The 24095-nt window shown below is 43.7% G+C and overlaps 1 long non-coding RNA gene across 2 annotated transcripts; it reads right to left on the bottom strand.

The window, feature by feature from the left end:
- Nucleotides 1-34: 34 nt before the first annotated feature.
- LOC138818282 (uncharacterized) lies at nucleotides 35-23892 on the bottom strand. 2 transcript variants are annotated; one of them, XR_011369037.1, is made up of 4 exons: nucleotides 23815-23892; nucleotides 23304-23527; nucleotides 8900-9004; nucleotides 35-83 (listed from the first exon to the last, which is right to left on the bottom strand). It is a non-coding gene; the product is annotated as an uncharacterized lncRNA (long non-coding RNA). The 2 variants fall into 2 exon arrangements; XR_011369036.1 differs by lacking the exons at nucleotides 35-83; nucleotides 8900-9004 and adding an exon at nucleotides 20805-21200.
- Nucleotides 23893-24095: the final 203 nt, after the last annotated feature.

Raw genomic sequence — 24095 nt, 5'->3', positions numbered from 1 at the left:
GAGGCCTGTACCATCCACAGGCACCACTATACCTCCATATTCTCTTAGGTCTCCTGCTCATTCAGAGGTTTCTCCAGCTCTCACTGAAAGGAAGAGGAAATATTTTAATTAATATACTTTGTGATTCCAAAAATAGGCTGTACATGTTCACAGTGGTCTCATATGTAAAACTCAGCACTCACAACACTCTGTTTACTTGAGGAGAAAAATTGGGCTAACAGAGGAAGTTGCAATAATGACTTCAGGGTGTATGCATTAGGGTCTTTCAAATATATGTTTTATCTTTTACCACTGTGAGCCAATAAGTGTGAAATCAGGTCCTCCTGGATGATGGATGTTGGGATACTGATGAGTGGAGGATTATAGCGAAAACAAACACAGAAGAAACTGCATTGAAATGGAGGAAAGTGGGGCAGAAAACCACTGACATGGTACATGGAGACAGGTCCCTCTTCTTTCCCAATGAAGACTTGCACTTATGCTCCAACCTAACCAGTATAACGAGTGTGCTCAAGAAAAGTTCGACCCAGTCATCTAGAGCCCACAGTAGGAGAAGCAGAGTCCAGGATGCCTCCTGACCCTCAGATCTATGGGCTTCAGCTCAAATGTAAAAAAAAAAAAACAAATAAGTATATAAACAGACAAGAAACATACATGGAAGGTAAGGTGATTACCTGCTGTAGCATTTGGAACAAAAACACCTTAAAAGACAAAGGTAAAAGGTTGTCGGATGAAGTCACCATGTGATCAAGCTGCAACCCCTACCACCTCTGAAGGTAAAGATACCTTCAGGCTACTTTTCCACTTGTCTTTCAGCCTGGGAAGGCCAGCTCAGTGTCAGATTTACTTTGACCAGAAACTCGGCTGCAGAATCCTGTAGCACCAGGCACTTGGCCTGAGTGTGTTACACGGAGACTATGCCAGGTATGCTGGGCTCACAGCACTAGTCATGCCTCCTGAAATGAATGAACTAGTGTGTAAGGGACTGATAAATAGTCACAAGAATCAAGTCTCTGTGAGAGCTTGGTGGACTCTACTACTACTTTTCCATGAGGCCTAGCGGACCATTGCCAAGGACACTGGGCACATGGGAGGATGCTGCTACTGCTACCTTGGAAACCATGTGGTAACCATGAGGACATCGACCAGAGACAGGGAGAGAGAGACAGACAGACAGACACAGAGACAGGGGGACAGAGAGACAGAAAGACACAGACAGAGAGACAGACAGATAGAGACAGAGCAATAGAGAGAGAATGGGCTGATCAGGCAAGTTTGAATCTCTTGGCAAGTATAAATTTAACAGTCATAACAAAATTTCATGAAACCAAAAAACAAATTTGGAGCTAATCCCCAAATAATGTACCTATTAAATCTGATTTTTTAAAAGATGGTTTTACTGTAGAGCAAGCCTGCCTTGAACTCAAGACCCTTCTGCATTATCCTTCTAAATGCTGGGATTAAAGGTTTGCACTACCAGTCCATCATAAAAAGATCATCTCCCATCCTGAGCCTATCCAGGTGTACATCAAGGGTTGCACCTCTTAGAACATGCTTTTGTGACAGGAAATTCCAAAGGATTCATAGCTCTGGGTCAGATGCTACTACAACTCAGGAAATTACTAAGGTCTTAGGAGCTCCGATTGAGCACCCAGGGTCAATGACCAAGTAGTAGAACAAAAGATCGTACTACCACCCCTGTTACTCCGGAAAGCATGAGTGTTTTTGGATTTCTATGTCAGGAACCATGGAAAAATGCCAAATACATTATTTTACAACATCACAGGCAATCACAGGAGATTGGTTACAAACAGAATAAATGACTCAGTAAGTCATCCTATCAAGGGTAATGGGTTTCTTGGTAGTTACAAATATGGAAAAGAAAAAAAATCCTGGAAGAATATTTGGGGTGAGATTGCAATTGGAGGTGTCAGTGTGAACTCATGATTTTGAGTATATATAGATGGATATATATACATAGATTGGTGTACCAATAAGAAGTTGAGAAACTCAGGAGTTAAGAGCTTGAACACTGAAGTTTGAGACTAGTCCAGGCAGGAAAGTTTATTAGACTTCCCCTCCAAACCAACCAGCAAAAAGCAGGGCTTAAAGGGTGGCTCAATTACTAGGAAACAAGCGAAGCAAGCAAGAGGCTCTGAGTTTACATTTCTGTACTACTAAAAGAAATTAATATAAATTTAAATGTGTGTATGTGTAAATATACATGTATGTAGTTGTATATATCAATGCACATCCACATACATGCATACATGTATTTTGTATATTAATTTTATATATTTTCCAGTTGTCTTCTCCAAAAGGGCCTAGGAACAATAATATCTCAAAAGAAAAGATGTTGGTTTCTAAATGCCAACCAGCCACAGCTCCTGGGATAATAGTTTATTCAAAGGCCAGAGCATGGAAGGTACTAAATAAACATCAATCTTGAGTATTAGTGAAGAACAAAAGAACTTATGAGGGCTTAGGGGTAGAGTGCTTGCCTAGCATCCATGAAGCCCTGGGTTCTTCAATGCCACATAAAGAGGAAAAGCTGGAAGTGGCACTGTGGCTCAAGAGGTAAAGGGCTAGCCTTAAGCAAAAGAAGCTCAAGGATAGTGCCCCCAGGCCCTGAGTTCAAGCCCCAGGATTGGCAAAAAAAATTAAATTAAATTAAATTAAAGCACTAATAAAAGTCTTTTAGAAGGAGCTCCCACTGGCCAAGTCTGGAACCATTTGCACATCAAAACCATGACAGGAGTGGAATTACAACCCAATGCATTCAACAGGAATCCCTTAGCCAGTTCAGATATGAATAAATATGTAAATACATAAGTAAACTGTCAGTGGTGTGAGTAATGGTATATTTCCACAGCCTTATGTGTTTTCCCACACATCACTCAGTCACAAAGGGAAAGGAGAATTTTTACAGTAGAAAAACAGGCAAATTTGGCTATCTTCAAGTGATCAAAATTACCGACTTCAGGGGCTGGGAAGGTGGCTCAGTGGTAGAGCGCTTGCCTTGCATGCTCAAGGCCCTGGGTTCGATTCCTCAGCACCACATAAGAAAAAGCCAGAAGTGGCACTGTGGCTCAAGTGGTAGAGTGCTAGCCTTAAGCTGAAGAGCTGAGGGACAGCACCCAGGCCCAGAGTTCAGGCTCCACGACTGGACCCCCCCCAAAAAAAAAATTACCTACTTCACTGCTGGGACAAACTGATGTCCCCAGCCACCTGGTGGGATGCAGTGGGAGGCACACAGTGTCACTTCACGACAGCCTTCCAACCATGCAAGACCCAAGTCAACTCATGATAAATCTTCAGACAAGACTAAGAAAAACAATCGATAAAATAGAAGTGGCATATAATTTTGAAAACAGTCAAGAAAATCTTGAAAAATTTTCAAGATTGAAGAAGACGGCAGAGCCAGGACCAGTGAAGGCCATCTTGACTTCTGGACAGGATCTTTTCACTATCAAAACTATATCATGAGCCAGGCATTGGTGGTTCACGCCGGGAATCCTAGCTACTCAGAAAGCAGAGATCTGAGGATCATGGTTCAAAGCCAGCACAGGCAGGAATGTCCATGAGAATCTTATCTTTAATAAACTACCAGAGAACCAGAAGTGGTACCATGGCTCAAGTGGAGAGCCCTCGCCTTGAGGAAAAAGAGTTCAGGGACAGAGTCTAGGGTATACAACTGACAAGTAAACAAACAAACAAACAAAACCCCATAATTTGAGCTGGGCTACTCAGGAGACTGAGATCTGAGGATCATAGTTCAAAGACAGCCTGGACAGGAAAGTCCTTACCACTCAATAAACAGCCAGTATCACACTCATCTCCAAACTAGGCAAAGATCCAACAAAAAAAGAGAACTACAAAATAATCTCTTTGATGACCACATATACAAAGCTACTCAATAAAATTTAAGTCAAGTTTGTAGAGACCATAAACCTTATAGACCATGATAATGACAATGCGCCTCATGAAGGTTAAAAAGTGTTTGTGACTTTAAGTATCTCTATCCCACAATACTGTGAATTTTATGAAATGTATGTAATCACTTAATCTCAATTAAAAAATTAAAAACTTGAAAAAAAAGGTGTTAAAATGTTTCACAAATAATGACCTCATGGGCTGGGAAAGTGGCTCAGTGGTAGAGCGCTTGCCCTTCATGCTCGAGGCCCTGGGTTCGACTCCTCAGCACCACATAAGCAGAAAGAAAAAAGCTGGAAGTGGCACTGTGGCTCAAGTGGTAGAGCACTAGCCTTGAGCTGAAGAGATGAGGGACAGCGTCGAGGCCCAGAGTTCAGGCCCCACGAGCGGACCAAAAAGTAATTTAAAAAATTAAAAAAAAAAAAGAAATGAACTCATTACCTTACTCATGTAACTCTAACTCCTCTGTATAGCCTCTTTACAATAAAAGTTAAAAAAAATAAGTGAAGGGACAGAGTTCACACTTTGAGTTCAAACCACAACACTGACTAACACACACACAGAAAATCCTGGTGCAGGAAAACAGCATAGATATGGTAGAATAGAAGTAGTGATGGGCTAGGAATGTGGCTTAGTGGTAGAGTGCTTGCCTAGCCTGCATAAAGCTCTGGATTCAACTCTTCAGTACCACATCAACAGTAAAAGCTGGAAGTGGCACTGTGGCTCAAGAGGTAGAGTGCTAGCCTTAAGCAAAAGAAGCTCAGTGACATTGCTCAAGCCATGAGTTCAAACCCCAGGAAGAAGAAGAAGGAGGAGGAGGAGGAGGAGGAGGAGGAGGAGGAGGAGGAGGAGGAGGAGGAGGAGGAGGAGGAGGAGGAGGAGGACGAGGACGAGGACGAGGAGGACGAGGAGGACAAGGAGGACGAGGAGGACGAGGAGGACGAGGAGGACGAGGACGAGGAGGACGAGGACGAGGAGGAGGAGGGTGGTAATAAAACTCGTTCCCCCACCCTGCCCCCTCTCACTGAGTAGGTTGAAACCAACTAGTTTTTCATGGCATTGGCAGACTTGTATATTCAGAATAAAGTGAGACTTCTGATGGAATGCCTGGAAAGGAAAATACCACCTCTAAGAAATTTTCAGGGATGTTTCCAGTGGCAGTTTAGGCTGTGATCAGATTCTAGAAAAATTGCGCTTAAAACTCAAACTTTCTATCACCAATAGAATAATGTTTTCATTCATTCAGTACAGTGTTTAGGATAACTACAAATTGCTAGAAATTTTCTCAAGAAATACCAAAGCCACTTAGGGTCAAAGCTTTTACATTCTAGCAAATAGCTACAAGAAAGGGGATGCTAGTGAATGGGAATGCTAGCTAGTGCTTTGGAAAATTGAGAGAGGACCTAATAATTAGATTTAGGTGACTTTGAAGAAAGGTACAAAAAAGAAGAGGAGAATGTTGCATGAGAGAAAGAGGAATGTGGAATGTTGAATGGAAGTGTGACGGAAAAGCACTCCTGTGTTGCAGTTCATGTGCAGGAGGTCAGGATTGAACCAAAAGTTCACCTCTGGCTGGGTTCTGGTGGCCCACATCTGAAATCTTAGCGACTCAGGAGGATGAGCTCTGAGGACCTGGTTCAAAGCCAGCCCTGGCAGGAAAGTGAGACATCTCTAATTAACCATCAGAAAACCAAGTGGAACTGTGGCTCTAAGTAGTGGAGTTCTAGCCTTTTGTGAACAAACAGTCTTAGAGAGATTCATGAACAGGAAGAGAGAAAGAGAGGTAATGGAAAGGAGAGAGGAGAGGAAGATGAGAAGAAGGGGAAGTAGAGGAGGAGATGGTATAGGTTAGAAGAGGAGGGAAGAGAGATGATGGGGGGAAAGGAGGAAAAAGGGGAGAGAGTGAAGTGAAAGAAACAGAAACAGAATAAGAAAAATTACACAGACGTCAAGCCCCAGCTCTAGCATGTACTCACATACACACACACAAACAAAGAAAAAGGGAAAATAGTGAAATCAAGAGTACTTCTCTTAACATCACATTAAGAGAAGTACTCTTGATTTCATGAACCCTTAAATATGTATTTTAATGTTTTCGTTTCTTTCATGCATGTGTTTCTAACGCATTTATAAGATTATTTCTTTGTTGCTTTGTATGTCCCTCCCCCACAGTGTAACCCCCGCTTTCACTATATTTGATGTCAGTATTACATGTGGAGGAGATGGGGACAAACAAGTCGTTTAAGGATTCAGGTGGACCTGTTGCAACAATGAGAAGTACAAAATGTCATGTCAAAACCAGCTTTACAATGTCGGTGTGGGGGGGGAGGGGGGTATAATTGGGTGGGGGGAGGGGGGTAAAATTGGGTGGGGGGAGGGGGGAGGCAGGGAAGGGAAGTGAAGGGTAAACAAAGGAGGAGGCTGCAATGCTTGGTAAGAAATGTATGCATTATCCTGCCCATGTAATTATCGCCCCCCTGTACAGTATGTTCTCAAATAAAATAAAATACAATTAAAAAATATATATATAAAAAAAAAAAGAGTACTTCTCTTCCACCGATCCTCTTCACTGAACACTGGTCCACATGGAATTTAAGATTCTTCAGCTCTCTTCATAACCTGGATCTCATCATTTCTCCTTTATTATTGCTGTCTACCCTATCATTCACCATGTACCCATCTTTGTCCTCTTGTGGCCTTCATTGCTTCGTTCACTAGAATCCCATCCATTCTTTGAGGGAATCACTGCTACTCAAATTTCCCTGAGCTGGATCAATGACAGCCCAGCCTTCCTCATGCTGAAAATCGCATCAGTCTGCTCTACAGTCTCTGCCTGCTATTCCCAGTGTACACATAGCAAAGGCCAGGTCTGCCCAATTCCTCCCCCTCATATGCTTGTCACCTAAAGGCAGCATCAGTCTCCACATAGCCTATCTGGGCAAAGCTAATGTCCTGCCTAAACCAACACAAATATCGCAGTGGTGAAGGCTCATATCTAATCTTCCTGAATTTCTGTTCATGTGGGAATACAGTTAGCCCAGGCAGGATGTGTCTACAGGCAGAGTCCATCCAGGCCCCGTCCATCCACAGGTACCACTATATCTCCATGCCTTCTCAGGTCTCCTTTTCCTTCATATATTTCACCATGTTTAGCTGAAACAAAGGGGTTATATTTTAACGTATACACTTTGTGATTCCAAAAATGCACTCTTGGTGTTCAGAATGATTGACTATTGAACATCATCTCCCCCAGCACAGTGGTTCACCCAGCATAAAAATTAGGGTATACTCTTCCATGAGGCCAATAGTCTTTCCCTTGGAACTGCCAAGGGAAAGCACCATACCCAAAGCCTGGTGCTCTGGGGAAAGGGTGTCAGCTGGCGGCCACTCTGGGGACTCATTGTGTCTCTACCAAGATAAGCTAACACTCAGTGCTGATCCACTTGTACAGTGCACATGTCCCTCCCTCCCTGTCAATTTGTCTACCAGCCCACCATCCCCTTTCTCCCACAACCATTTCTTAGGTCTCACTCACACAGCTGTGCCTCACATAAGCACACAAATCCCTTTCATAACAACACAGAAAACAAGGTATGCTACAGCAGACTAACAAAGTCAAATGCACTGCCTGATGCTGGAGGAGCTGCCTGTCATCCTAACTATCCCAGCAGCCTGTCTGGGAACACTCCATCTTCACTTAACTAGAAAAATGCAGGCCGGGAGCTATCATGTAATGGTAGTGTAATAAACAGCATGGCCAAAGGCATCCTCCTCCCCCCCACATGCTGAGCTCATTGTTCCCCTGGGCCTAGCTGTAGGGGGGGTCAAGAAGGGATGGAACAGTGGGCTTCGTGGGGGCAGGGCAATTAGTGGAGGTTGAAACTTTTATAGCTGTTGGAGTGGGGGAGGGGCCCAGCCTATATATAGGCTGTCTGTTCTGAGGAGTAGGGGCTGGGGAGAGACAGACAGCAAGAGGCTCCATCCAGAGCAGAGCAGAGCAGAGCAGAGCAGAGCAGAGCAGGGACACCCTGTGAAGAGCTCTGAGGCCTGAGGATAGGCCACTGGAGAGGCAAGCAGAGGAGGAAGGAAGCAAAAGGAAAAGCCTTCCCCTTTGGAGGTTTGCAGACTATTTGGAGGTTTGCAAGTCTGGAGGTGTAACTCAAGTGATAGTAAACAAGACATGACCATGCCAGCTGAAAAGGAGAAAGCGTGAAAGAGGGAGGAAAAACCAGAGAGAGTCAGAGTCAAATTCATGAGCAGGAAGTGAAGGAGAGAGAATGGAAGTGTGCATGAAAGGAACAAGAAGTGGGATAGGGGAAATAGAATAGTAGAAGTTATGGGGAGAAAGAAAAGGGAAGAAGATGGTAGAGGAGGGAATGTGGGAAAAGGGAAGATAGGAAGGAGAAAAAAAGGAAACAATAAGAAAACAGCACTGAGGTCCAGCGTCCAAGTACCAGCATAAGCATACACACAAAAAGAAAAAGGGGAAAAAAGCATGGAGGAATCATGGAAATCAAAAGTACTTCCTTACACCTACCCTCTTCACTGACCACTGGTCCATGTGGAATTCAGTATTCCTCAGCTCCTTTCATAACCTAGCTCCTGTCATTTCTCATTTAGGTTTAGTGTGCATCCTGTCATTTACCAGGTACTCATCTTTGTCCTCTTGTGGCCCTCAGTGCTTCTCTTACCAGAATCCCATCTCATTCTGCACCCCAAATAGCCCTGACCTGGACTCCTCATCCAACAGGAGGCCCAAGCCCAGCTCTAGCTGCAAATCTCAAGTCTTCTCTTCAGGCTCAGCCTCCTGATCCCAGTGCACACATAGCAAAGGCCTAACTCCTCCATTACACACTTGTCACCAAAGGCAGAATCAGCCTCAGCAACTGCCTCTGTGTGCAGATCTAATGTCCCTGGCTGAATCAACACTAATAGCCCAGGGGTGGAGGATCACATCCAATCTTACCCAACTTCTGCTCATGTACAGATGCACTCATCCCAGGCAGGGTCCATCCAATATCTTCATGCTTTCTTAGGCTTCTTGCTCCTTCACAGATTTCTCCACCTCTAGCTGAGAGGAAGGAAAAGTATTTTAATTCATACATTTATGTGATTCAAATTTGGTGGGGGGGGGAGGATTGGGAATGAGGGTGGGGGGAGGATGGAAGGGATGGGTAGGGGAAACAAAGGAGGAGGCTACAATGCTTGATAAGAAATGTACTCATCTTGCCCATGTAATTGTAAACCCTCTGTACAGTATTTTCCCAATAAAAATTTTAAAAATAAATAAATAAAAAGAAAAAAATGAGCTCTGGATGTTCAGAATTCTGCTCACCAGCACTCTGATACCCTAAGAACAAAAACAGGGCTCTGCTATTCTTCCATGAGGCTTAGAGCCTTCTCATGGGAACTGAAGGGGAGAGGAAGAACAATGCCCAAATTCTGGGTGTTAGCTGGGGGACTCTGGGAACTCACAGAATCTCTACCCAGATATGACATCACTCAGTGTTCAAACCCTTCAATTTTGCACCTACTTCTCAACCTGTGCATTTGGCATAGCAGCCTACCACACCTGTCCTTCCCCCAACCATTTTCAAGGTGTTCCTCACACACCTGTCCCTCAGATAACTACACATCAGAGGAGCCATCCTGTGCTACACCAGTTTAACAAGATCAAAAGCATTGCTGATGGTGGTTGATCATGCCTGTAATCCTAACTCTTCCAGAAGCTAACACCCCGAAGATCACAGTTAAAGCCAACCTGGGCAGACTTCATCTTCAATTAACTAGAAAAATCCTGGCTTGGAGGTGTGACTCAAGTGGTACAGCACCGGTTATGAACATTCAAACTCAAAGAGAAGATCTAGAGAGGCAGGAAAGAAAAAGACAGATTTATGAGGACAGAGGAAGGGAGAAGGGAAGAGAAGAAGAAGAGAAGAAGAAAGAGAATAGGAAAAGAGGAAGAAGAGGAAGAGATGAATAGTCTGGAGGGAAGTTACCTGGAAAAGGGGAGAGAGGAAATGGGGAGAAAGAAGAGAGAGAAAAGGAGACACAGAGAAAATCACCCAGTTCAAGTGCCAGTACCAGCACACACTCACAAATACATACCCACAACAAAAAGAAAGGAACGGAAAGGACTGAGAAAATAAGGAAAATAACACTATTTCCCTTCCCATCCACCCTCTTCACTGGAGACTGGTCCATGTGGAATTCAGGAGTCCTTAGCTTCATCTTCTCAGCTGTCTTTCAGCATCAGTGTCAACCTTGCCTATCAGGAAGGTGCCCATCCTTTGCCCTCTTTTGTTCTGCATTGCTTCTTCTCAATGGAATACATTCTCAACCTGTTAGCTGTGCTCTATTCCCCAAATAATCCTGAACTGGATCATTGATCCAACAGAAGTCACAGCCCACCTTCTGCTGCAAATCTCATCAGCTGCTTTGCAGGCTCAGCCTCCTGACCCTTGTGCACACATAGCAAAATCAGGTGTGCCGAAATCCTCCCTATTACATGCTTGTCAGCTGAGGCAGCATCAGACAAAATCACTTGCTATGTGGAAATCTAATGCCGCTGGAGAAGTGAACACAAATAACCCAGTGATGGATCATATCCAAACATACTGAATTTCTGCTCATGTCCCAATACAGTCATATCAAGCAGGGCCTATCCATAGGCAAAGTCCATCCAGGCCCCGTCCATCCACAGGCACCAATATATCTCCATGCTCTTTCATGTATCTTGCTGCTCCTTCCTAGGATTCTCCACCTGGTGCTGAAAGGAAGGGTAATGTTTTAATTCATAAAGTTTGTGGATCTAAAACTGGGCTCTGGATGTTCAGAAGGTTCTAATACTTTAGACTCAGGTCTCCCAGTAATCTTTCTTCCCTAGGGGAACAAAATGTACTTGCTATTTCTCATGAGGCCTAGAGACTTCAACAGAGAAAAGCCAAGAGAAAGGAAGCACTGTGCTGAAGCATGGTGCCCTGGAGAAGGGGTGACACCTGGGGGCCTCTGAGGGGACTCCCAGAATCTCTATCAAGATATCCCAATTCTCAGTGCAGACACTCTTGAACAGTATACATGCCTTGCCTCTCTATTGATTGTACACACTATCCCACAGCCCCCTTCAACATCCATTTGTAACTTGTCCCTCACACAGCTGCCCCCAGACAAGTACACAAATCCCTTTTTCCACATTAGAAAAGCCAACCTGTGTCTCACCAGATGAACAAGGTCAAAAGTACTGCCATATATGTATGGTTCTAGACGGAAATCCTAACTATTCCAGAACTTCACACCCAGAACAGAGTACTTAAAGCCAGCAAAAACACAGCATAGAAATGTAGGCTTGGCATCTAATCTTTAATAATGGAGCTAAAAAGATAGAATTGAAGAAAGACATCCTCTTCAGTAAATGGTGCTGGCAAAATTGGTTAACTACTTGTAGAAAACTAAAGCTAGATCCTTATATATCATGCTGCACAGAATCAACTCCAAATGCATCAAAGACCTCAGAGTCAAAGCAGACACTCTGAAAACATTACAGGATAGAATAGGAGAAACCGTAGGTCTCCTTGGCACGGGTCCAAATTTTTTTAATAGAGACCCAGAAACTCAACAAATCAAAGAAAGGTTGGACAAATGGGAGTGCATGAAATTGCAGAGCTTCTGCATGGCAAAGGACATAGCTAGCAAGATCAATAGAAAGCCCACGGATTGGGAGAAGGTCTTCATACAACGGACAAGGGTCACATAACTAAAATATACCTGGAACTCAAAAAATTAAATCCCCCAACAACAAATCTTCAAAGAAACAACTGCCCAACAATTAAGTCGGCTAATGACTTAAAGAGAAACTTCTCTGAAGAGGAAAGAAGTATGGCCAATAGACACATGACCAATAGACACATGACCAATAGACACACCTCCCTAGCCATAAATGAAATGCAAATGAAAACAACATTGAGATACCACCTCACCACAGTTAGGATGGCTAAAATCAAGAACTCTAATAACAACAGATGCTGGAGTGGAACTTTACTGCATTGTTTTTGGGAGTGTAAACTTGTCCAACCACTTTGGATAGTAGTATGGAGGTTCCTCAAAAGACTCCACATAGACCTCTCCTATAACCCAGCATTCCCACTTTTGGGCATTTACCCAAATGCTCACAAACAATACCACACTAAAGCTACTAGCGAAACTATGTTTACTGTAGCATTATTTACCATAGCTAAGATATGGAACCAACCCAGATGCCCCTCAGCAGATGAATGAATCAAGAAAATGTGGTATATATACACAATGGAATTCTATGCCTCCATCAGAAAGAATGACATTGCCCCATTTGTTAGGATACGGTAAGACTTGGAAAAGATTATATTAAGTGAAGTAAGCCAGGCCCAAAGAAACATAGGTCCCATGGTTTCCTTTATTTGCAATAACTAGTATATATCTGAGTCAAGCAGAAACAGTCAGATAAGTTGATGTAATGGGGAAATGAACCCTAAGGTATGTATTCAAATGTTTTTTTTCTTTCATGGGATTGTTTCTAAAACATAAGATTATTTCTTTGTTGCTTTGTATGTCCCTCCCCAATAGTATAATCCCTGCTTTCACTGTATTTGATGTTGGTATAATTTGTGGAGGGGAAGGGAAAAAACAAATCTTTTAAATAGGGAATACAGGTGGACTTATTGCAACAATGCGATGTACAAGTCGTTATGTTGAAAACAAACTTTACAACTTTGGCAGAGTAGGGGTGAGGGGAGAGGAGGATTGGAGGAGGGAGGATTGACTGGGGGGGGCGGGGGAAGGATGGGAAGGGATGTGAGGTGAGACAAAGGAGGAGACTACAATGCTTGATAAGAAATGTACTCATTATCTTGCCCATGTAATTTTAACCCCTCTGTACGGTATTTTCACACACAAAAAAAGAAATGCAGGCTTGGAGGTTGGAATCAAGTGGTAGAGCACCTGTGATGTACATGCAAACTGAAAGAGAAAGAGAGGAGAGATAGAGACAGAGACAGAGGCAGAGAGACAGATTCATTCAAATATCTGCTCATGTGTAGACAGTCATCCCAGGCCTGGTCCATCCACAGATATCACTATATATCCATGCTTTTTCAGGTCTCTTGTTTTTTAACATGTTTATACACCTCTACCTGAAAGGAAAGAAAATTAGCTTAATTCATACACTTTTCCAGTGTAACCAGGGACTCTGTTTGCTCAGAATGTTCTCAAATTTGAAACTCAGCTCCCTCAGCACTCTGATTCCCATTAGAGAAATTTGGACTCCCAGGGCAGTTGCAATTGTAAGTAACCTGTGTAGGAAATCGGGTCTTTAAAATTTACTATTTTTTTTTTACTGTGAGTAAATAAGTCTGAAATAAGGGACTTTTGGATGATGGCATAATGTTAGAATGGTGATTAGGTGTAGACAGAACACACAAGAAACTGCATTAAAATGGAGGAAAGTTGGGGCAGAAACTACCCTCATGGTCCATGGAGACAGTTCTCTCTATTTTCCCAATGAAGATGTGCCCCTGAGTTTCGACACAGCCAGAGTAAATAGTGTTCTCAGGAGTTTTACACAGTCACCTAGAGACTGCCAAAGGAGAAACGAGTCCAGGATGCCACCTTCCCCTAAGATCCCCCTGAAGCCCAAGGGCCTCACTTTAAACCTAAGTAAACAAACTAGGTAAGTAAGTAGGAAAATATGCAACATATCTGGAAGGTGAGATGATGACCTACTGCAGCATTTGGGACACAAACACCTTAGTGTTCAGAAACAAATGGGAAAAGTTGTTTAATAAAGTGACATTACTTGAAAGTAAGGGATTGAGGTGTATTCACCAAGCTCAGAAGGTACAGACAGCTTGAGGCCACATTTCAGCCTACTTTTCAAAATTTAAAAGTCAGCTCCTTGTCAGCTGTCCTTTCACTAGAAAGAATGCTAGCTGGAGAACCCCCTAGCTATGCTAGGACTATGCCTGGCTATGCTGGATTGAGACCTTTGCTGAGGATACTGGGCACACAGCAGTGTGAACTTCCTGTATGACTCCCTCCCCTCCTGCAGCTCTTCAATTCCACACCTCTCTGATTTTCCACACCCTAGTGCTGTGGCAGAGTGCTGCACATCTTTCTCTGGAACAGCTTTGTTCTTAAGCTGTGGACATTAGTTTTTGGGCTTCACACAGTACCAGAGTTTGTGAAAAATGGCGACTATCCTGTGAGCCACACTCTTCCAGCCCCATCACTTATTCCATCTGGAGGCTATGGATTCCCCGTGTGGCTGCCAAGAGGGAAGGGCATTTTCAACCAAGTGTCAACTCTCTAGTCTGCTCAGCCAGCTAAAAGAATCCTGGCCCCAGATTAAGCTAGTACTGGAGCTTTGTGGGGAGCAGAGTGGAAGGACAGGCAGACTAGGACCTTGGCCTCTCTTCAGAGGCAACTGTTTGTTATCATCTGGCAATTGAAATTCTGAGGGCAAACTGAAGGTGTTAAGTTGTGCAGTGAAGCTGACTCCCCTTCATTGAGAGAGGGCTAGTGCAAAGTTCCTGAGGAGTTGTACACAGTGGAATAGCTAAAGTCATCATTTTCCACTCCACACTTCTGGCACTCTCTTTTTAGTTTTCTTGGATGACCAGATAGGTACTCATGGCTTCATTGAATGCCCTGTCCTGGATTGCCTTTTCAATGTCAGCTATATTGTACCCCATGTCACACAGAACTGTGACACTAATGGAGTCCAGCTTGCTGGGCAGTGGCTCATCAGGAAGCAGGCCAAACCCCACATCTACAGCCAGCCATGGGTTTCTTAGTGACATCCACAGTCAGCAGTTTGGAAAGTACATTGTGTCTCTTCGCAGATAGATAAAAGGGAGCTGTGTACATGGCCTCAAGGATGTGTAGCCATGTCTGCCATCTTCCTCCCTTCAAATGGGAACTTTCCTGTTGTCCTCACATACAGAAGCATACCTGGGATCTAAATGTCCTGTTTATAGACATCATAAATTTTGTAAAGGAACATTTCACGAGGTCTGAATATCAAGGCTCCACAAAACCACTTTAGCAACTGCCCTAGCAACACCGTGATGCTCAGCCCCAAATCACTGACTTTGGCATTGCATTTGCCATCCAACAGGATGTTCCTGGGCTTCAGGTATCTGTGTGTGATTTCGTTCTTGTGAAAGTATTGCATAGCACTCACCATCTGCTTGAACAGCCTCCTGGCTTCATAATTGACTAGGTGGTGGCAGGAGGATTTGCCAATCAACCCTATCCTGTACTGGCTGTTGTTACTACATTTTGTCACAACTCACTTTCAAGGCCTTTTGAGTCAGGGTGGGTGGAGTTCCTGCCTCTTGTCTCTTGAAAGGTTATTCATTTGCTTTGAAATTAAAATGTCATCAATTTGAAATTATTTACATTGTTTCAAAACCAAACAAATTGATGTTTGTATGTTTTTTGGTCATGTGCGGGCTGGAACTCAGGGCCTGGGCACTATTCCTGAGCTCTAATGCTCAACCACTTTGAGCCACAATGCCACTTACAGTTTCCTGGTGGTTAACTGAAGATAAGTGTCTCATGGGCTTTCTACTCATGGTGGCTTTGAACCTAGAACCTCAGATCTCTGTCCCCCAAGGAACTAGGATTACAGGTGTGAGCCACCAGTACCTGGCACAAATAGGATTTTAAAAAGATGCCAAGTTTAACCTTAGGATAAGACCATGAGGTCCGAAGGGCTGAGACCTTACCATAACTGTTGCTGAGTAGTTCAAGTTCTTGTCTGCCATTGCTCTGTAAAGGACTCTCTGTTTATCTGAGTTTGCCCATAGCAATGTTTTTATTTTGTATTTTATTTCATTTTTAAAAGGTTTCAGTGACATTATTTTCCAAATATGTTTATGGAACAGCCACCATTGTCAATTGCCGGAAGTGGAAAAGTTCCCAAGGTGTTATTTTTAATAAGTCATTACTAACTATTATGATGCAGGATGGAACTCTTAATGGCTCTTGAAGGAAGATAGAATCTTTCCTAATTAGGTTTTTATATTCTATAAGTAATTGTACAGGACTCAGAATGTGCGTTAGTGGTAGAGTGCTCACCTAGCATGCACAAAGCTCTGCTTTTGCTTCCTCAGTTCCACATACATAGAAAAGCCAGAAATGGAGCTGTGGCTCAAGTGCTAGAGTGCCTCAAGCAAAAGAAGCTCAGAGACAGTGCCAAGGCCAAGTTCAAGACCCAGGACTGGCAAAAAAAAAAAAAAAAAGAGACAGGGGTAAATGATCTGAATAGAAATTTCCAAAAAGAAGAAATGCAAATAGGCAAAAATATATGAAAAAATGTCCAGTGTCTATAGCCATGCTGGAAAACTTTTTAAAAATCAAAATGATAGAAAGATAACACATGCTGGCCAGGATGAAGAGAGAACTCCTGTCAGACAGATTGTAAATTGATACAAGCATTATGGCAAACAGTTTGAAGGTCTCTAAATAAATACATGAACTCAAGTACAATTATAATATGTCTATTTCTAGATTATTTATAGCAGCTCAGGTATAGATTCAGTCTAAATGTCTATCAATGGAGAAATTGGTAATGGTCTCTCTCTTTCACACACATATATACATGCACACACACATACATACTCACACACACATACACACACACATACACACACACACACACACACACACACACACACACACACAAAGGAGAATTTTCCAAGCATAACAGTGATTGGAAAGCTATCATTTCGTGACAAATGGAAGCAAAGATTAAGTAAAGTTATCGAGACAAATGGCCCAGGATCGCTCAGATATGTAGAGAATAATGTTGACCATGGACTAGTGCTGGCCAGAGGTTGGGAAGGAGGGATGAAAAGGGGGAAGGTGAGGTTTGTTTGATCAGTGTGTGTCATGTCCTGTGTACGATTACTACTTGCTTATAAAAAGCATCAATATTAAGATAGTCATCTTCTATTTCCAGAAGAGAACCATTTCTCTCTGCCTAGATGACACCACTGCAGCCTAGGCCCCTGCCCCTGTCCCTAGCTGGTCTTCCCATTCCCCCTTCCCTGTCCCTCCCAAAATCATCCTTGTAAACACAACCCACAGCATACTATTCTCTGTCTGTTTATGAGTGTGGGTGGGTGCAAGCACAGGCCAATACGTGGGCTTGAAGTCCATGTTCAAGGTGAGTGTTCTACTCCTTAAGCCACAGCTCCACTTCCAAGTTTTCTGGGGTCATGCACTTTCCTACACAGGATAGATTTTAATAATGACCTGGCAGCAGCCAGCCATAGAATACTTTTTTTATCTGCATGCATGTTGTTTTTACTATAGCACCATTCACAATAATATAGGGTATCATTCAAGTGTCAATCACTGGACCAATAAAAAGACAGTACATACATATTGTAGTACATTATTCAGCCTAAAAAAATAAACAATAAATTTTCCTGGCTCTGGTGGCTGCTGCCTGTCATCCTAACTATACATGAGATAGGAGGATTGAAGACAAAGCCAGCCCAGGCAGGAAAGTCCATGAGACTCTTACTTCAAATATCCATCAGAAAACCAGGAATGGAGCTGTGCCTCAAAGAGGTAAAGTGTTAGCCTTGAGCTAAATGCTCAGGGACCACTTACTGGCCCTAATTCAAGCACCAAAAAGGAACCAGAAAAAAGAAACCAACACTCAGACACTATGGATGGAACTGGAGGACACTCAGTTTCATGAAGTAATACAGGCAGAGGAACACCAATATCAAACATACCCTTTCATATAGGAAGAAATGTGGCTTTAGAATAGACAGGAGAACTACAGGACATTGTTGAAGCATGATGGGTCACCCCTCTGCCCACAGCCTCGTTTGGTGAAGGAGGCTTCTCTGATCCTGTCTCTCTCCACTGAGCCCAGGCTTCCTTGCTGCAGCCACACTGGCATTTGTACTGTACCAGCTGGGGGCCACTGCTATTCCAACTGCCTGGAATGCTTTTCCCAACACCCAGCTGCTCAATCCCCTATCCTTCCCCAAAACCCCCTTGCCAAACAGGTCTCCTCTGATACTTAAAAATAAAACCTTGTGCACATGTGTACACAACACACATCTGCAAACACACAAAAACATAGAGTATTTCGAACACTCATCCTGAATTTTTCTGCCTTAATCTTCATTTTCATATATACTATGTGGTATTTTTGTAAAGTTTGGGTATTCTCATTCTCCATGCTTGAGTGTAAACTCACAAAGAGAGGTATTTTTATGCTGTTCCCAGCATTCTGTCAGTCTTCAGCATGATGTGACTGATCCTGTGGGCACTCAGTAAATGTCCATTGAATGAAAGCCTACCTATTCCCTCACACACTTATTCAACAAGTATACTGCCATACATGGTCAAAGCTCTTTCCCACTGTTTTCCCATGACTCCTCTCCAGAGCCCCTGTCACCCTTGCCTCGTGGTCTCCCCACCTGTGTTTCCAAGCCCTTTGCCTGAAGTTTCTGCCCCTCAATCTTACATATGGAGATGGTGTACACACACCAAATAACCTGTTCCTCCTCTGGGAAGCCTTTCCATACCACCTCAACTCCTCACTCGAGTTCTTCCAAGTCTCTCTGCAAGCCATGAACCCGTCCTAGATAATGGTCTGTGTGACATTGTAGCTAACCTGTGGAATCCTCATCCTTAGGCCAACTTTTCGTCTTCTCTCCAAGTGCTGAGCCAAATGCACTCCATCTGTTCCACAAAGGTTTAGGAGTGTTCTAGCATGCACATGCATTATACTGTCAATTGAAAAGTCAAAGTAAGACCTGAGTTTTAGAGAGTGAGCTCATCTGGCCCCTTAAGACAAGACTGGCATGAAATCATAAAATGACTTGCCTCCTGCTTGGCACAAGGCCCTGGCCACAGCCTCAAGGGTCCACAATGCCCCTCTCCCACATCTCCTTAATGCAACCCAATACTGAAATCCTACCCAGTGCAGCAGTGATTAGGCACCCTCTCTACTGCTCTGGGACTACTAGAAACTAGCCTCAAGACAAACCCACTGACATGAACTGAAGTCTACTCCCTCATTTCAGGACGCCTGAGACAAAGAAAAAGAACTTAGAAACCATGGAAATTCACAGTTCTTCCCTCCCGACCCACCCACTTCACTGAACAATGATCCATGTGGAATTCAGGTGTCCCTAGTTTCCTCCTCTCAGCTCTCCTTCAGCATTAGGGTCAGCCCTGTCTATCAGCAAGGTGCCCATTTCTTGTATACTTTTGGCTCTCAGTGCTTCTGTCACAAAAATCCTATCTTATTCTCTGGGAAGAGCTCTGTTTCCTAAATAACCCAGAGGTATACCCTGTTTCACTGGGAGCCTCAGTCTTCTCCTGCTGCAAATCTCATCAGTCTGCCCTACATGCTCAGCCTCTTGACTCCAGTGAACATACAGCAGAGGTCCAATGTGTCCAATTCCTCCTCATCACACACCTGTCACCCAAAGGCAGAATCACAGTCAGTACTTCCTCTGTGTAGAAATCTAATGCCCTGCTGAACAAATATCCCAGTGGTGGAGGTTCATATCTAATCTTACTGAAGTTCTGCTCATGTCTGCATGTACTCATCTCCATCCACATGCTCCTATATTTTCATTCTTTCTTAGGTCTCTTGCTCATTCAAAGGTTTCTCCACCTCTAGTTGATAGGAAGGAAAAGTATTATATTTCCTACATTTTTTGGTTCAAAAATGGGCTCTGGAGGTTTATAGTGTGGCAATATTTGAAACAGCTTCCTCCACACTATGTGCCCTAGGACAATAATCAGGCCCTACTCTTCTTCCATAAGACCTAGAGGCTTCCCCTGAGAACTGCCAGGGAAAAGGAAACACCAAGCCCAAAGCCTGGTGCTCTGGGGAAGGGGGGTGTCAACTGGAAGCATCTTTGTGGACTCAAAGGGTCTCTCCTAAGAATCTGACATGTCTCAGTGCTGAAAACCTTGTATTATGGAAATGTAATTCTCTGTCCATTTTCCACAGCAGCCCAACCCAACACCCTTTCCTTCCCCCAAACATTTCTAAGTTGTCCCTCATACAAGTATACAAATTCCTTTTGTAATTACAGAGAAACCAACCTGTGCTGTACCGTCACAAATTCTAGGTGCTGGAGGCTCACCTGTATAATCCTAACTACTGCACACGCTGACACTGAGAAGACTGTAGATAAAGCCAGCTTGAGCAGACTCCATGTCCAACTCAGTAGAAAATCAGGACTAGAAGAGTGACTCCACTGGTAGAACATCAGCCAGAAACACATTCACACTCAAGAGAGAGAAAGGGAAAGAGGGGGAGAAGGAAAATGGACAGAGAGAAAAACAGAGGGACATGCATACATACCTAAAGACAGAGAGACAAAGAGACAAATTCAGGAGAAAGGATTGAGTGAAAAGAAATGGGATAGGGAGAAGAGAAAGATTAGAGGGAGGAGAAAAGGAGAGGGTGTAAAAAAGGAGAGATTAAAGACATTAGAGGGAGGAGGGCCCAAGGAAAAGCCACAGAGGGAAAAGGAGACTGAGAAAGAGAAAAAGAACAAAGTTCAAGCCAGCACACTCCCAAATGCATACACACAACAAACAAAAAGACAAGAAAAAGCATTGAGAAATCATGGAAATTAATAGTACTTCCTTCCCCACCCACCCTATTCACTGAACACTGTTCCATGAGTTCAGCATTCCTTACATTCCTCCTCAGGTCTCTTTCAGCATCAGTATCAACCCTGTTTTAAACCAGTTATGCATCCTTTGCCTATTTGGACCCTTATTGCTTCTCTCACAGGAAACCCATCTCATTCTTTGAGAATAGCATTGCTTCCCAAATACCCCTGAGCATTACCACTGATCTACCAGGAGCCCCAGCCCTCTTCTTACTGCTAATCTCATTAGTCTACTCTGCGGGTTCAGCCACCTGACCCAGTGTACACATAGAAAAGGCCAGGTTTGCCCAACTCCTCCCCATCACACACTTGGCACCCAAAGGCAATATCAATCCTCAGCACTGCCTCTGTGTGCAATTCTAATGCCCTGGGTGAACCAATACAAATATTCTAGTGTGAAGGCTCACATCTTACTGAATTTTGTTCTTGTGGGAAAGCAGTCATCCCAGGCCACCCAACCACGGGTGTGGTCCATATACAACCAAAGTCCATCCAGGCTATGTCCTTAAACAGATCCCAGTTTATCTCCATGATTCCTCAGGTCTCCTGTTCCTTGATCACCTCTAGCTGAAAAGAAGGGAATGTATTTTAATTCATACACTTTGTGATTCCAAAAATTGCCTCTTGATGTTCAGAATTTTCAAATATTTAAACTTGGCTCTGATAGCATTCTTTATTCCCCAAGGAGAAAAATTGGGCTCTGCTATTCTTCCATGAGGCCTAAAGTCTTTACTGGGAAACAGAAGCACCATGTACAAGCTGGGTGCTCTGGAGGGGGCCTCTCTGGGGACTCATAGAGTCTCCACTAAGAATCTGACACCTCTCAGTGTACTTGTACAGTGCACATGTCATCCTTCCCTGTCCATTTACACTAACCCATCACCCCTTCCTTCCACAAACAATTTTTTTAATTTAATTTAATTTTATTTGTGAACATACTGTACAGAGGAGTTACAATTACATGGGCAGGATAATGCGTACATTTCTTACCAAGCATTGCAGCCTCCTCCTTTGTTTACCCTTCACATCCCTTCCCAGCCTCCCCCCTAACCCCCAATCCCAATCCTTCTCCTTCCCCCCCTCCCCCCCCCCCCCACACCGACGTTGTAAAGCTCGTTTTGGACATGACAACTTGTACTTCTCATTTTTGCAACAGGTTCCACAAACAATTGTAAGGTGACTCTTACACAGCTGTCCCTCACATAAATACACAAATCCCCTTTCAAAATAGAGAAACTAACCTTTGCCACACCAGATTAACAAAGCCAATTGCATTCCCTGATGCTGTAGGCTCTTGTCTGTAATCCTACCTATCTCCCAAGGTGACACCTTGAAGACTGCATTTACAGCAAGTCTGGGAAATCTCCATCTTCAAGGAAATAGAGAAATGCAAGCCTGAACTGTAACTCAAGCAGGAGAGAACCAGACATAGCCATGAAAACTGAGAAAGAAAAAAAGAGGAAGACAGAGTGGGAGAAAGGGAAAGAGGGAAAAAAGGGAGAAGTGCACAGAGAGAGGAGGAGTGAGGGAGGTGGATGGAGAGAGAGACAGATTCAAGGGCAGGAAGAGAGTGAGAGGGAATGGTAGAGGGTAGTAGTAGAACATCAAGAAGAGGAACAGGAGAAGTAGAATAGGAGTAGTTATGGGAGGAATGAAAACAAAGGAAGAAAAATGGTGGGCAGGGGCAGGGAGAAGGTGAGAAAAGTGGAGAGAGAACAGAGAAGGCAAAGGAAATAGAGCATAAGAAAAAAAGCACTGAGGTGTAGCAGCACACACTCACACATACCCACAACAAACAAAAGGAAAAAAAAATAAAAGAATAGGAATTGAGAAATCTTACAAATCAACAGTTAATTCCTTCCCAACCACTGTCTTCACTGGGTGGAAAATGTCTAGTGTGCCCGACCAGCTAAAAGAATCTAGGCCCCAAATGTAGCTGGAACTGGAGCTCTGAAGGGTATAGAGTGGAAGGACAGGCAGACTGGCACTTCGGGCTCTCAAGAGGTAACTGAAATTTTGAGGACAAGCTGGAGGTGTTATATCCTGAAGAAAAGGTGGCTCTTTTTCGTGGAGAGGGCTGGTGGGATTGTCATCAGGAGGTGTGCATGGTGGACTAGCCAAAGGCATGGTTTTTTATTCCACACTTCTGGTATTCTCCTTCAAGTTTTCTTGGATGAGCAGGTAGGTGCCCATGGCTTCATTGAATGCTCTGTCCTGGAATGTCCTTTCAATACCAGCTAGGGTGTACCCCATGTTGCCCATGACTGTGACAATAATGGGGTCCAGCTTGCTGGAAAGTGGCTCATCAGGAAGCAGGCCAAAACCCACACCTAGAGTCAGCCATCAGTGCTCCATTATCTCCTCAATAGCAGGCCTCAGATTGAAGCCCACAGTCAGCAGTTTAGGAAGGAGATCATGTCCCATTGCAGTTGGTAAAGGGGACCGGTGTACCTGGCCTCTAGGATTTGTTTCCGTATCTGAATCATTTTATTCCCCTCAAATGGGAACTTTCCCATTGTCATCATATACAAAAGCACGCCTAAGTTCCCAAATGTCCACCTTGTACCCATTGAACATGTTCTGTAGGAACATTTCAGGAATAGCAAGGCTCCACAAACCCCCCTTTAGCAACTTCCCTGTCACCCTGATGCTAATGCCAAAATCACTGACCTTGACATTGCAATTGGTATCCAACAGGACGTTGTCGGCCTTCAGGTCCAGTGTGCAATTCTGTTCTCATGAATGTAGTGAACATCACTCGTGATCTGCTTGAACAATCTCTTGGCTTCATACTCTAATAGGTGACTGCAAGGGGATTTATTGCCCCACCCCAAGAGATAGTCCCGAGTGTCCAGCTCAGTGACAAGGTACACACAGTCTTCATCCTCCATCACCTGGAACAATAGTATGATGTGTGGGTGATATACACTCTTCAAAATGGCTACTTCATTTTCTATCTCATGGCTTTTTAGATCGTTCTTTGGGAGAACTTTGACTGCCACTGTGGTGTCTGTGAGGCAGTGATGGGCCAGCTTCACATAGCCACAGCTGCCATAACCGATGATCTCTTTCAAGTTGTACTGTCCAATGACAGTGATCTCCTCCTCCTTTGGGGAGGAACTAAAGTTGTACATTAACATCTTGCCCCTGGGATGGCAAGTGATCAAGCTTAAGAATTTACCTAAGATGATCTCAATGAAGTTGACAACTAATAAATCTTAAGAAACGGAAGGTAAACTACTAACAAAGTAAACACAACCCCCAGATGAGTAAATGAATTCCCCAAACCCAAACAACACAACCACCACCCCCCCCACACCCAATGAAAGTAACCAAGTAGCTCTGAGTTAGCGGGTCACCAAGTAAAAGCTCCCAGTGCTGTAACTGAAAAAGCTGGAGAGAAGCTGCCTCATATGTACCCTGCTGGGCACGCCTCACAATGCCCTGTGATGTCAGGGGGAA

The sequence above is a fragment of the Dipodomys merriami genome, unplaced genomic scaffold (genome assembly GCF_024711535.1).
Source record: "Dipodomys merriami isolate MVZ:Mamm:240054 unplaced genomic scaffold, mDipMer1.0.p SCAF_73, whole genome shotgun sequence".
NCBI lineage: Eukaryota > Metazoa > Chordata > Mammalia > Rodentia > Heteromyidae > Dipodomys > Dipodomys merriami.
Note: the sequence above shows the minus strand (reverse complement) of the source record. Positions and strands in the feature narration are given on the sequence as shown.